Source organism: Macaca mulatta, chromosome 16 (assembly GCF_049350105.2).
Source record: "Macaca mulatta isolate MMU2019108-1 chromosome 16, T2T-MMU8v2.0, whole genome shotgun sequence".
In the NCBI taxonomy this organism is placed as follows: domain Eukaryota; kingdom Metazoa; phylum Chordata; class Mammalia; order Primates; family Cercopithecidae; genus Macaca; species Macaca mulatta.
Genome location: NC_133421.1, coordinates 5,760,230 through 5,774,828, shown reverse-complemented (window position 1 = coordinate 5,774,828; position 14,599 = coordinate 5,760,230). Strand labels below are relative to the sequence as shown.

Below are 14,599 nucleotides of genomic sequence, written 5' to 3'. Positions count from 1 at the left end.
CAGGTTCACGCCATTCTCCTGCCTCAGCCTCCCGAGTAGCTGGGACTACAGGCGCCCGCCACCTCGCCTGGCTAGTTTTTTGTATTTTTTAGTAGAGACGGGGTTTCACCATGTTAGCCAGGATGGTCTCGATCTCCTGACCTCGTGATCCACCCGTCTCGGCCTCCCAAAGTGCTGGGATTACAGGCTTGAGCCACCGCGCCCGGCCTCTTCTATTTTCTTTATGGTATCCTTTGGACAAACTGAGGTTCATATATATATATATATATATATATATATATATATATATATATATATATTTTTTTTTTTTTTTTTTTTTTTTTTTTTGGCAGAGTTTCACTCTGTTGCTCAGGCTGGAGCGCAGTGGTTCAGTCTCAGCTCACTACAACCTCTGCCTCCTGGGTTCAAGCAATTCTCGTGCCTCAGCCTCCCAAAGTGCTGGGATTACAGGCATGAACCACCGCACCCGGCCTGAGGGTCTTAATTTTAATGCAGGTGAACTTACTAGTCTTTTTCCTTTATGGATTTTACTTTTCGTTTCTTAGCTAGAAAGCCTGCTCTTTTTTTAACCACCAAAAATCTCTTTTGCCTTTCATATTTGGGTTGAATCCACTGAAATTGATTTTTGTGTATGGTATGAGGTAGAGGTTGAACATTCACAACCACTCCTGGCTTATTTTGTGTTTTTTAGTAGAGACGGGGTTTCACCATGTTGGTGTCTTGAACTCCTGACTTCAGGTGATCCACCTACCTTGGCCTCCCAAAGTGCTGGGATTACAGGTGTGAGCCACAGTGCCTGGCCATGGGCATTTGTCTTTTTCAACGGTTGGCTTGTTTATCTTAATTTTAATTTGTTATTTTTGTGATTAAATGTATCAGATGCGAAGGTTTAAGTCAGAAGTAAAGCTAAAGTCTATCCACCATTTATCCTGTTTTCATGTTTAATGTCTCTGGTTTCTAGAAAAAATTTAGATGTGCTTTTAGATCTTCTTCTTATAACCAGAAGTGCTCCCCTTTACTACGAGATATACCATGCAGTCTAAAAATTGTTCCTATTTTCACTATCTTTTAAAAATCTGCTAGGGAAGTAAATGCCTCAGTAAGTACCTAAACCAATCGTTAGTTGAACTAAAAGTGTAATCATTTAAAAATTGGATTAAATATACATCACACCAAAATCTGTGACTTCACTTGTGTGTTCTAACAATGGGTTATACTCAGAGTATAGTATGCTAGCTTGTCCAGCCTGCAGCCTGTGGGCCACATGTATCCCAGGACAGCTTTGAATGCAGCCCAGCATAAATTCGTAAAATTTCTTAAAACATTAAGATTTCTTTTTCTTTTTTCCTTTTTAAGTTCATCAGCTATGGTTAGTGTCAGTGTATTTTGTGTGGCCCCAGACAATTTGTCTTCCAGTGTGGTTCAGGGAAGCCAAAGGATTGGGCAACCCTGCTATATCAAATGCTTAAATAAATGAGTTTGTCTTCTTTTTATTGAGATGTGCACCTAAGTTTTAAATGTCATTGTCATTACACGATTTTTTTGTATTTAGGCTTTATACCATGGAAACCTGTTTCCTTAGGCCGGGCACGGTGGCGCATGCATGTAATCCCAGCACTTTGGGAGGCCGAGATGGGTGGATCACTTGAGGTCAGGAGTTCAAGACCAGCCTGGCCAACATGGTGAAACCCCGTCTCTACTAAAAATACAAAAATTAGCCAGGCGTGGTGGCGGGTGCCTGTAATTCCAGCTACTTGGGAGGCTGAGGCAGGAGAATCACTTGAATCCCGGAGGCAGAGGTTGCAGGAGGCAGAGGCAGTGAGCCAAGAGAGTGAGACTCCGTCTCAAAAAAAAAAAAAAAGTATAAAGATACCTGTTTCCCCAAGTCCGGCTTTGTAGACTGAATAGTCAGCAGCCTTACCTGTCTCTTATCGGAGGCTGGCTTTTCTCACGGCTTTGTCACCAAGCACTTTCTGAGTATTTTTTGTGTTTTCAGTCATGTGATGGGACATAGATGTGAACGAAAACTCACTATAAACACTTGAAAAATGTATAGTCTGTCTGGGCTGAACTGAAAATGAAATCAATTTAAGATTATTTGAAAATACATATTTATCTACATTCAAGTCCATGAGCCACACATATTTTCTCAAAATGCACCGATTACTGTGGATGCTGCTTGGCCCAGGCTTTATCTCACATTTTGTTAGTGTTTACACCTCGCCCTATATAGAGATTATCAGTTTCTTATACCTTATGTTCTAATTCAGCTGCGGGGGAGGAAGAATAGAGAGGAGAAGGAAACAGATCCTCCCCTTGGCACGGATCAGCACCATGGCTACTGCATACCACTGGAAAGGAGGGCTCTGCTCGGCATTAAGGCTAGAGGGACTGTATTCGTTCTTTATTGCTACCTAACAAATTACTAAAACGTAGTGGCTTGAAACAACATTTATTATCTCATGATTTCCATGGCCATGGGATCTGGGTGTGACTTGGTTGACTCCAGGTCCCTCACAAGGCTGTGGTCAAGGTGTTGACTCAACTGGGGTGCATCTGCTTCCAAGCACGACTGAGTTCCTCCTCACTGCCTGTTGGCTGAAGTTCTCCCTCAGTTCTGTCTCCTGCAGGCCTCTCCGTGAGTCAGTTCACAACATGGCAGTTGGCTTCATCAGAGGGAGCAGGTGAGAGAGGGTGAGCCCGGTGTCGGCAGACTGCCTTGAGGGAAGCAGTCATTCCCAAGCTTCTGGAATCCCTGGTGCTTACCTGCAGTCCGTGACTAGTGGATTAGGTGGGTGGAGTTGGGTTGGTACAGAGGCCTGGTCAACTGGCTCTTTTGTCTTGTTTGGGAATTCTCGGGAAGGTCATTCTAACATAGTATTGACTGAGGCCTTTGTTTCAACTACCTTGAATTAGTTTATCTTCTCCCTTTGTCTAAGCTTGCATCCCTCACTCTTGTTTTTGAGAGCACCTCCTGACAAACCTCAAATCTCTGCTTCAGAATCCATGTCCTGGGGAACTGCCCCAGCGTAAGTGCTATGCATCATGTAACTCCGCACAGTAAGGTAGAAGGCTATACGTCGGGTAACTCCGCACGGCAAGGTAGAAGGCTATGCATCGTGTAACTCAGCACGGTAAGGTAGAAGGCTGCCCGCCTTACCTCGTCGCAGATGTGGGGCATGAGTCCATAGTAATTTCTCACACATTTGCAAAGGCACTGTCCTCTTGGGGAAGGAGGGAACACGTAGAATACGACAGATACATTATACTGGCTTGTAAAGAGCTGTTTGTCTAGCCAGGTAGACCAAGCATAAAATAAAGTAAGGTTTTAAACCACATTAAAAACTTCAGTGGAGGCCAGGGGCAGTGGCTCATGCCTGTAATCCCAGCACTTCTGGAGGCCGAGGTGGGTGGGTGGGAGTTTGAGACCAACATGGCAAAACCGCTTTCTACTAAAAATAGAAAAAAAAAAAATTAGCCGTGATGGTGGTGCGCGACTGTAATCCCAGCTACTCGGGAGGCTGAGGCAGGAGAATCACTTCAACCTGGGAGGCGGAGATTGCACCACTGCACTCCAGCCCGGGTGACAGAGGGCGACTCTGTCTCCAAAAAAACAAAAAAAGGCTTCAGTGGGATTAGAAGCAGACCATGACTCAATTTTGAGTGTTAGAAGTAGGGCTGCTGGTGACATTGCAAGTCTCCAGAGTAGAGATGAAGATCTGTTTGGTGTAGAAAGAGCAGTACTTACCAGGGTCAAGGACAACAGCTTGGAGACTGCACATTTAGGGGACAGGAGGAAGAGACAGAGACTGGCTTGGTAACACGCAGGAGAGTTAGGAGAGTGAGTTCTCACAGAGAGCTCGGAAAGGAAGTTGGTGTTAGAGCTGCTCACCAATCTCATGGTAGAAGAAGAGGAGCAGCACGGCCCCAGTATGGGGGAAGAAGTCAGTGGATTGGTGATGGGTCAAGAGTACACTGGGTGACTGTGTAGGGTGATTTGGAACTTTTGGAAGCATTTTTTGTGAAGGGTAATGGGGAAAATTTCATTGGTATTGGCTGTTTTCACTTACAAGATCATTGAAACACTTAAGATCATTGAAATACTTGCCTGTGATTGAAGAATTACTTTTATTTTTGTCATTAACATCAAAAAGTGGCTTCTATTTGGGAGCACATTGGTCTGTTTTATATATCTTTTTAGATCTTTTTAGAAGATTAGGTTTTGTAGCCATATGGAAAATTAAAGACTTGACTCTAGTTTTAGAAATATTAATAAATGGAATAAGACACTCAAGTTCTTTGGTGGTAAACCATCTCCAGATTTTTAGGTTAAAAAGCAGGCATAATTATGAGAAAATTTGAGGCAAATGACCAGTGCAATTGATATAATTTCAATTAATATTGAAACATAAATTCTATGAAGTGGATATGCTTGAAATGTAAATGACTGTTTCAAGTCAGCACCATTTATTTGCAGTGCTGTGCTGGTAATTCAGTTTTCATGTTTACCTTTCTGGAGAAAAGAATGACAAAACCTGCCTTTTCGGTACTGAGGCCTTGTCTCTTTAGAATTTAGTATAAGTTTTGTTAAAAGGGAAGAGGGATGGATTTTCCTTTTCCCCTGCTGAAAAGGGTAATGCTATCTAAAACTGGAACTATGCTATTAAAAGGCTAGGTCACCTGATTTTGTGTTTTTTAAGATGGGAGTCTTGCTCTGTTGCCTAGGCTGGAGTGCAGTGGCGTCCTCCCATGCCCTGTTCTGCTCCTTTTTTGAGACAAGGTCTCACTCTCACTGTCACGCAGGCTTCAGTGCAGTGGTACACTCATGTCTCACTGCAGCCTTTAACTCTGAGCTCCAAGTTATCCTCCCACCTCAGCCTCTCGAGTAGCTGGGACTACAGGCATGTGCCACCGTGGCTGGCTAATTATATTATTTATTGTAGAGACAAGGGTCTCCTGTTGCCCAGGCTGGTCTTGAACTCCTGGTGTCTAACAGTCTTCCCACCTTGGCCTCCCAAAGCGCTGAGACTACAGGCAGGAGCCTCTGTGTCTGGCCATCTCTTGAGTTTCAGTGTATGTCTTTTGATTTTCTAATAAAAATATGTATGTGCATATGTGTATCTGGTGAAGGTAATATATTTGTTATTTGGTACATTTCATGCTTTGCTAAGGGCCGTTTACATTGATTGGTACATGTATTTTGGAAAGACATTTAGCAGTCGTTCTACCTCTCAGGATCTTGCAGGGAGGTCGTCTAAACAGCTTTCTTTCTCCCCACAACAGAGCTTTTGCTATGGTTGCATTTGAGTGATTGTAAAATTGATAAATTTGGCCGGGCGCGGTGGCTCATGCCTCTAATTCCAGCACTTTGGGAGGCTGAGGTGGGCAGATCACGAGGTCAGGAGATCGAGACCATCCTGGCTAACAGGATGAAACCCCATCTCTACTAAAAATACAAAATATTAGCCAGGCATGGTGGTGCACAGTGGCAGGCGCCTGTAGTCCCAGCTACTTGGGAGGCTGAGGCAGGAGAATGGCGTGAACCCGGGAGGCAGAGCTTGCAGTGAGCTGAGATCTCGCCACTGCACTCCAGCCTGGGTGACAGAGCAAGACTCTGTCTCAAAAGAAAAAAAAAAAGATTGATAAATTCATGTTGGGCTTCAGAAGGCATGCTGAATTTTGAACATGTCTGGTGTGAGTTAAAATTTGCCATAACTCTTAAGTATATTTGGCTTCTCTGTGAGGAATTTAAAATTATATCCCTTGATTTCTTAGTCATCTTCTGTTTGAATTCTTTTGGCCAAAATTGTGCATGGCAATAGATTCATAGTTTCTGAGTTCTTTGGAACACTTGACTTAAAGATGTAATCCTAATAGGTGTTTCCTTTTCTGCTGTCCTTGGCGCCCCCACCCACCCCCCTTTCAAAGCACATATTAATATAATAAAGACTCTGAAAAGTGAGACTTTTAAAGCTTTAACCACTGGGTTCAGTAGCACATGGCTGTAATCCCAATGCTTTGGGAGGCCAAGGTGGCAGCGTTGCTTGAGCCTGTGGTTCAAGACCAGCCTGGGTGACGTGGTGAGATCCTGTTTCTACAAAAAAATTTAAAAATCAGCTGGGCATGGTGGTGTGCACCTGTGGTCCCAGCTATTTGGGAGGCTGAGGTGTGAAGATCACTTGAGCGCGGAGGCTGCGGTGAGCCGTGTTCATGCAATTACACTCCAGCATGAGGGACAGAGTGGGACTCTGTCTCAAATAAATAACAATCAAAAACTTCAACCTAGTGTTTTTCTAACTTTTTGAACAGGAAAGCCATTTATTGGCTATGTGAACTTACCTCACCTTTAGACGGGGAGACTCCTTCATAATGGTGATGTGAGCATTCAGAAAATGAGTTTGTAAAGCACTTAGCATGCTGCTGGGCATGTAAGACTTGATGAGATGGTCCTGCTTTTTACGTATATGTGTTCTTGACTTACAGTCTAATTTGACGATACGAGGCCAACAGATTGAAAACAGAAACTGTAATTGGGATGGAGGGTCATTTGTGGCAGGCTTTGTGGAGAAAATGGGTTTGAAGGGAGCTATAGTGAGGTGGATAGAATTTAGCAAGTTGGGAAGTGTGGCAATCTTAAGCTGTTTCTCTGAATATCCTCAAATGTTTAAATCACTTGACTTTTAAATCTTCTCTTATGGATTCTAGATTTAATATAAGTTGAAAGACATTTGAAGTATTGAAAAATCTAAATTAGCGCTGTCCATTAGAACTTTCTGTGATGATAAAGACATAGCTGTGCCATTCAGCTTGCCAGTCACTAGCCACATGTGACTGTTGAGCACGTAAAATGTGGTTAACATGACTGAGGAACTACATTGTAAATTGTACTTAATGTCAATTAATTTACATGTAAAATTAAATAGACCCACGAGGCTGTGAGCTACTGTAATAGACAGAAACAAAGTGAGCTCAGAATGAAATGAAGGATTTGTTGCCCAATAAATCTAATACGGAGAAAACCTACTTACAGTTAATTCTTTTGTAATTGATAAATTGACTATATAATGTTGTTTTTGTTGTTGTAGGTCTCCAATTGAGAAACATGGCACTGTTTTTCCTGCACTCTACCCACCTATTGCTGGACTTCTGTTGTACAAGTTGGCAAACACTGGCTGGAACTGGGCTGCAATAAAACATGCCAGTTATCAATGCTGACAAGAGCCTAACAAGTGCCAACTTACAGATGATTACGTATTTGGAATTCTAATGAACTGTTTTAACCTTCAGGAAGAATTGTAAAGACCTGTACATAGCACAACATGATCCGGATAATATATATACTGTTCATGTACATCCACAAATACACCTTGTACCAAATAATGCTTTCTTGTAGTAGAATAAGAATCGTGTAAATTCTAAAAGATTTTAGCAGGTTTTCTTTCCTATTCATTGTTTCTTATCAGTTTAAAAGGATTCCTTTAAGCATGTCAGATGAAAAGCAATTAGGATTAAAAGTTTCCATTTAATTTCCCTTAAACCATTGAGGCTTCATTAAACTCTTTTCACTTACTAAACTTTTGTATCTTCTTTGTTTTGACACACTCCCCTTTGCTTTTATCTCTTATCTGCCAGAATGTTCTCAAATGATTTAGTTCCAATACTGAAATACTTAATGAGCAATTACTTGATTTTTAATGATGACTTCGAAGGAGTCATCACTAGGTGCTTTGTCCTTTTTCTATTCTAGTTGCACCCACCTCTTGGATTGGATATAGCAATAACATTTATTGGCTGTTGTGAGCTCTTGATCCCAGTCATTACCCCCCGAGAACTAAAAATAGATGGTTCTTAATTCAACTTACAGAAAATTTCCCCCAAACAATAGCAAATCTGACTTTTCCCCCTTCAGTTGCCTGGTAGTAAGGTTGGATAAACGAAGCACGCACAGCTACAGGCTTTCTACCTAACTTCTGGGTTTGCTATTACAAATACTATTTACTCTCATACCCTTCTCCTTAGTCCTTCATATTTCTTTGCCTCTATTCTTCTATACTGCAGATTTTTCTCACCTATTGTACAAAGAAATTGCGATGTATATTTTCATGTAATTTGATTTTGGAATTCTGTCACCTTATGTAGTGAGTTCTTCCAAAATATAATTTTTTTTTCAATAATTGTCAAGTTGTTGGCTTTTATTGTATTGAATGAAGGCTATAATACTGAATGCCAGAGAAGTGGTTTAGGAAAATCTCAGGTTGATTCCTTATGCAAATGAACTTTTAATACTTGAAAATCACATGGCCATGGCAGTATATGTATTTGGTTCTATCTAGACTCTCATGTGAATCTAAAAGCATTACAGGGGTAAACACTTTGCTATTTGACGTATCCCATCACTAACAATAGCACACTTGGATTTGATTAATGTTTGAGCTTAAATATATTTCATATCATACCATTTTCTGAAACAACTTAAGCAATTGGTAAAATGAACATGTGCAGTGTTAAAGGCAGGCCCTAGGCTCCTTTATGTTGATTGTGAGGTTGTGTGTGGGAAGTAGTCTTTGGCTTATAAGGGATAGAACTTGAAACAGTAGCAGATGGGACATGGTGTTTGATTGTGAGAATCAGTGAGAATTCGTGCATCTCTGCTCTGTGGGGTTTGCAGAAATGCTTTGGCAGAAGAGTGAAGGAACTGCTGCCAAGAGCCCAGACCTCTACAAACGTTGTATGTCCTTTTTTAAGCAGAAATAAAATGGTTGAGGATGTCGTCACAGTAGAGAGTGATTTTTTTCTAAACCCCTGTCTGTTCTCTACTCTGAAGCATTATAAAAACCCGTAAACATTATACAAACCCACAAACCTTATAAAAACCCGTAAATGTGTTGTGACTGGAAATTGATTCATTGGAAACCAGTGTTCTTCAAGAACTTTGTGAGTTGGTTTTTTTCCAAAGACTCTGTAAAAATAGTTGCCCCAAAATGTCAGCACTGTACACCCTCAAGGGACTTGGAATGCAATCCTTTTTCCCTTTTTTTTTTTTTTTTTTAAGAAACTGGGTCTCTCTGTCACCCAGGCTGGAGTGCAGTGGCAACGATCATAGCTAACTGCAGCTTTGACCTCCTGGGCTCAAGTGATCCTCCTGCCTCAGCCTCCTGAGTAGCTAGGACTGTAGGTGTATGCCACCATGCCTGGCTAATTAAAAAAAAATTTTTTTAAGAGATGGGATCCCTCCCTTTTTACTCTTAAATCAGAAATTGTTCACATGGTGGTTGCTTGTGGCAAAATGGAGTTAGAATTTTGCTCTCCTATTGCTGTAATTCTGCTAGCAATCTACTGAGGTGAAACTTGGGATCTGACTCTTCAGCAAGCAGCAAATGACCTAGTAACTCAGGGACAACTATTTTTGAACTTTAAGTGCCACTTTAATGCAGTTACTTTGATAAAACCATGTGTTTTTTTTTTTTTTGTTAGGGCTAGCTCTATGGGAGTGGAAGTAAGAGCCAGGAATGAGTGCGTCTCTCTTCACATGCTTTTCCACCTAGTGCCCTGACTCTGTTACACACTGAAACAGGCCTACATAGATGTTACGACTTCCCTTCCTCTGTCAGAGATGTCATCTGTGCCTTTCTCAGTGTTCATCTGATAATGTAAATTTAAATGCCTCTACATTTGATATGAAACCCACACTCAGGTGACACTGAACCAGGTGGCTTTTGTTCCACCAGTGCCTCACCATCGATGTGAGGTGATTCTTCTCTGCTTTAGGAAAACGATATTTTACCCCTGAACTTGTGCCAACCATCAACAACATCTCCTTAGATCTTATGGATTGTAGAACTGTTGGCTGTTTCCTAAATTTATTCCAAGTTCTCGTAGAGGCATGTAGATTTCAGTCTGTGCTCGTATGGGATAGACGATCTCAGTGGCTTTCTGGCCTCTTGAGTTTAAAATCCATATGAGGTTGACTTCTTGTTATTCTAAGGTAACGTGTGTGAGGTTATTCCACTAGTACTGTGATCACGTGGGTGTCAGTATCTTTAACGGCCTTCATTCTTGGTTGGGAAATTTGATTTGATGTGCTCGCTCACCCTCTACAAATTTGCCCGCTCTGGGCTGTGGTGCCTGTGTATCTTTGCCCCTCTGGTCTCCAGTTGGTGGAATTACCTTTTTTTGTACTGCCACTTCTCAGCATCTTTGAAATTTGACATAATGTTGCTTCGTTTCAGTTTTTTTAGTTCTGTAATTTGTTGATTGTATTTAACGATGTGAGTTCTGTTGTGATGTTGACTGTATTGTAAAGCACCTCGTTCATGTGATGGGTGCTCTATAAATCAATAAATGACGACTTAGAGGCTGTATCATGAGCTGTTTTGGTTTTAGGATGCAGGTCTCAAAAGCAAGTTGTGGGACTCTTTCTGTATAAACAGCACATGATGCCAAAGGGACCACAGGGAAACCTCGTATTTCACAGACTTTAAAGAAGGAACCGGAGACGTTAGCTTACCTTCCAAGCTGATGATGATGCTCTTTAGATCTCCAGGACGTGGCCACGCACCATTTTAACTCAGAGTCTGTGTGCACTGTGATTTAGAACCTTCAGCACATATGAGAACATTATTGGGGATTTTGCCTTTGGCCTCAACTGGCTCTGCCATAAAGATAAGCTGGAAGGTGAGGAACCCAGACTCAAATGTGAACTGTCACATCTCAGTCACCACCTCTGTCCTCTAAACAGATGAGAAAATGCCCCAATATCTGCCCAGGGGTCGTTTAGTAAGTTCCTGACGAAAGAGGTAAGACTGAGTAGAGGACCTTCTTTACAAGATACACAAGATATCAACATCCAGCTTTTCATCCTGAATCCTTACAGATAGTTCATACGGAGTTAGCGTTAGGTGTTGAAAGCTTATTTGTCCTTGACATAAATCGCTAGTGACTATTAAGGCCTCTTCCTTACAAACTCGGAGAAATGAACATGGAGTCAGACTTCTTATTCAGCTAAATTATAAACAAGGAAATCCCCCGAGAGGAGTTTTGGGAAGATTAGGGGTTATTTCCAGAGTGCAAATTCTCGACAAATATATTTGGAATAAACTTGTGGAAGGGTCTAGACAATCTCCCCAAACTTACATCAGTTTTAGACATAATCAGCTACTCAAGGTATAGAGCCAAAACGTTTTATTCGCATGCTGCTTCAAATGCAAATGAACAGGTTTTCAGTGGTGTATGTGAGGCACTAGGCTTCCAGGAAAGATGTGGATCTCCCTCTCCCCCTCATGGGATAGGGCTAATAACAACCTTATCAAATTCAACCCTTTCTGCCTTGGGGAGGCCCACAACCCTCAGGATTCAGTTCACAGATCACATTATTTGCTGGGCATGGTATTTCTGGTCAGTTTCAGATGTGTGTAATCTGGCTGCCAAGGCAGGATTAGGCTTTTTGGCTTGTTGAGTTGGTACTCCTCCCTGAGCTTTAGTGAAATGATGAAAGAATTTTGAATTCTGTTCACACAGGTAAATAAACTGAAGGAAAAGCCTTTCACAAAAGGCAACCAAACACATTCAAAGTCATAGGAGCAGCACAGAAACTCCTAGGCAAGAAACTTGATTTTTTTCCTCCTCTCAGCAGTATCCAATGTTCACAGTGACTTCCATTTATTCCCAACAAGAGCGCTGGAAATCAGGTTTTTTCTTTTTGTTGAGCCTCTCTTTTGTAGCAAGCTTGTGCTATGTGTTTTTCCTAAAGGTTTTAGTCACATTCTTAGAAGAAGCTTCCAAAGTAATAATTTCTCATGAGGAAACAGGCTCAGGTTAATTTGCCCTCGCTGTGGAGCACACAAGTTGCATGGCTGGGATTCAGTTCCACCGCCTCCCTGACCTACTGGGTGCTATTAGCCCTTCTTCACAGGTCAGGAAACCAGAGCCCAGGAACACTGACTTTTCTAGGGTCAGAGAGAGCATGGATGTGTCGACACTGGTACTTAGTTCATCCGAGTACCAGTGGAGGTGTCCTCCTCTTCTCGCCCTGCCGTAATACCGCACTGCCTCCCGAGTCTGTTCCCCTGTGCTCTTGAAGCTAAGGCAAACAGCATTTGTTCCCTTCCTGTTCTTCATGTACCTTGCCTGAGACACCACCACACTAAGTTCCTCTGAATCTGACTGCAAAACCTGAAGTGGGTCTAAACTGAACCATGCTCCAGTGCTCAGATTTTTCAAGACATCTGTATTTCTGGTTATAGCTAATGTTATAGCTCCATCCAAACCTGGTGGGTGTTGTAGTTTACTGAGTACTACGAGTGCTTTATTTCACAGGCTTTACTACATTCTCTGTAACTCTGGGGTTACAGGCCAGTAAGAGTCCCCCCAAAAGACAAGGGCTGGCTGGGCGTGGTGGCTCACGCCTGTAATCCCAGCACTTTGGGAAGCCGAGGTGGGTGGATCACAAGGTCAGGAGTTCGAGACCAGCCTGACCAATATGGTGAAACCCCGTACATACTATAAATAAAAAATTAGCTGGGCGTGGTGGCATGTGCCTGTAGTCCCAGCTACTCGGGAGGCTGAGGCAGTGAGGATCAAGGAGGCGGAGGTTGCAGTGAGCTGAGATTGCGCCACTGCACTCCAGCCTGGGCAACAGAGCGAGACTCCATCTCAAAACAAAACAAAACAAACGAACAAAAACAACAGACAAGGGCCCAGGGATACCGTTAAGCCATTTCTAAGATGGGTACTTTGACCTCTGGTAGAGGGCTCCTTAGCGTGAGGTTGTGATGAAGAGGCAGTCAAGCCCCTGAGGTGAGCAGTCCCTTCAGGCGAGTTCTTCTTTGATCATGGACATCTAGTCCAAGCACACTCTGAAAGGGCACACGTTTGTTTATTCCTGCATGTGTGCTACTCAAAGGGAGAGGGTCTCTGGTTTTCATCAAATTCTCAAAGAGGGTCTTTAGGAACCATGGATTCTAGTCCCATTTCCTCAGGAAACAGGTAAAATCTGAGAGGCAGAATAAGGCTTGCAAGGACTTGCCCATCATCAACACAGCAAGTCAGCTGCGGAGCTAGACTTGAACTCAGGTCTCTTAACTCCCAGAATAGCACGCAGTGGAAACACCTCATCAAACATGTTGAGCGCCTGCTCTATTCCAGACCCTAGGCTGGTGCTGCTGAGGTGATGATGGTCATCACGCAAAATCGGGAGTCAGCAGTGACGGTACTTTACAACAACTTCCATGTCGCTTTTACGTTATGGCCCAGGCAATATTTGCAGGGTACTCCACAACAAAAAGATGAGGCTGCTTGCATCCAGAGGAGCCTGGCCTGCCTGGCCACTCTGAAGGCCCCAAAGACTCACCGTGGGGCACACCTATAAACCATTCTCAACAGAGAGGGACGCTTTGAGCGATGGCCCTTCCATGGAGCCTGGAAAGTTCTCCCCCACCCTTTTTGTCTCAGTGTTGCTTGCTCAGTGCAGTTCCTCTAAGCACCTCCCTGACTCATACCATCTTCACGCCTTTCGTCTCCTGCCACAACAAAAAGGCTTACACATTTCAACACCGTCTCTCATCTCCCAGGTACCTGTCAGCCAGAATTCCTATCCTTCCTCAAAAATTTAGTGCTTGACTCGATGTTTCCATGATCTAAGCTCCAAATTCCTCCTCCACTGCACCTCACTACCCACTAATGCTTATTCTTAACAGTACCTAAAGCTTCTCCAACTTTAAATCCTCCCTTTCGGCCCGGCTCGGTGGCTCACGCCTGTAATCCCAGCACTTTGGGAGGCCGAGGCGGGCGGATCATGAGGTCAGGAGATTGAGACCATCTTGGCTAACATGGTGAAAACCCATCTCTACTAAAAATACAAAAAATTAGCCGGGCATGGTGGCAGGCGCCTGTAGTCCCAGCTACTCTGGAGGCTGAGGCAGGAGAATGGTGTAAACCCGGGAGGTGGAGCTTACAGTGAGCCGAGATCGCGCCATTGCACTCCAGCCTGGGAGACAGAGCGAGACTCCGTCTCAAAAAAAAAAAAAAAAAAAAAAAAAAATTCCTCCCTTTTGTTTCTGACACTCTTATTCCGTTTTCAGATCCTTCTTTTAAAATTTCTTTTCTTTTTCTTATTTATTTTTAGAGACAGAGCCTTGCTCTGTCACCCAGGCTGCAGTAGCAGCGGCAGGATACAGCTCACTGCGATCCCAAAGTTCTGGACTCAAGCGATTCTCCAGCCTCAGCCTCCCAAGTAGCAACAACTAAAAGCCTACACCACCAAGTATAGCTAATTCAGATCCTTCCTTCCAACCTTTTCTCTCTTACTCCTGGCTGTCCTCCAAGGCCACCACTTTCCCGGCAATCCTGAACTATCGATGCATTCTTTTGATTCTTCCTTGAGTAAAAGTCTTTTTTGAAAAGGTCTCATGCCAGGCTGGGCATGGTGGTTCATGCCTGTAGTCTCAGTACTTTGGGAGGTTGAGGTGGGAGGATTGCTTGAGACCAGGAGTTTAAGACCAACCTGGCCAACACAGAGACTCCATCTCTGGAAAAAAAAAAAAAACAAAACAGAAAAGCAAGAAAAGTCTCATTCTATTCAGCTATGTTACTGTTTAGTCCT

The 14,599-nt window shown here is 43.0% G+C and overlaps 1 protein-coding gene across 1 annotated transcript in view; it reads left to right on the top strand.

The window, feature by feature from the left end:
* Positions 1-10,361, top strand: part of UBE2G1 (ubiquitin conjugating enzyme E2 G1) — a 101,623-nt gene extending 91,262 nt beyond the window's left edge. The window contains exon 6 of the mRNA XM_015118270.3: positions 7,086-10,361. The gene's annotated coding sequence lies outside the window, so the exon portion shown is untranslated. The remainder of the gene's footprint in view (positions 1-7,085) is intronic.
* The last annotated feature ends 4,238 nt before the right edge of the window (positions 10,362-14,599 follow it).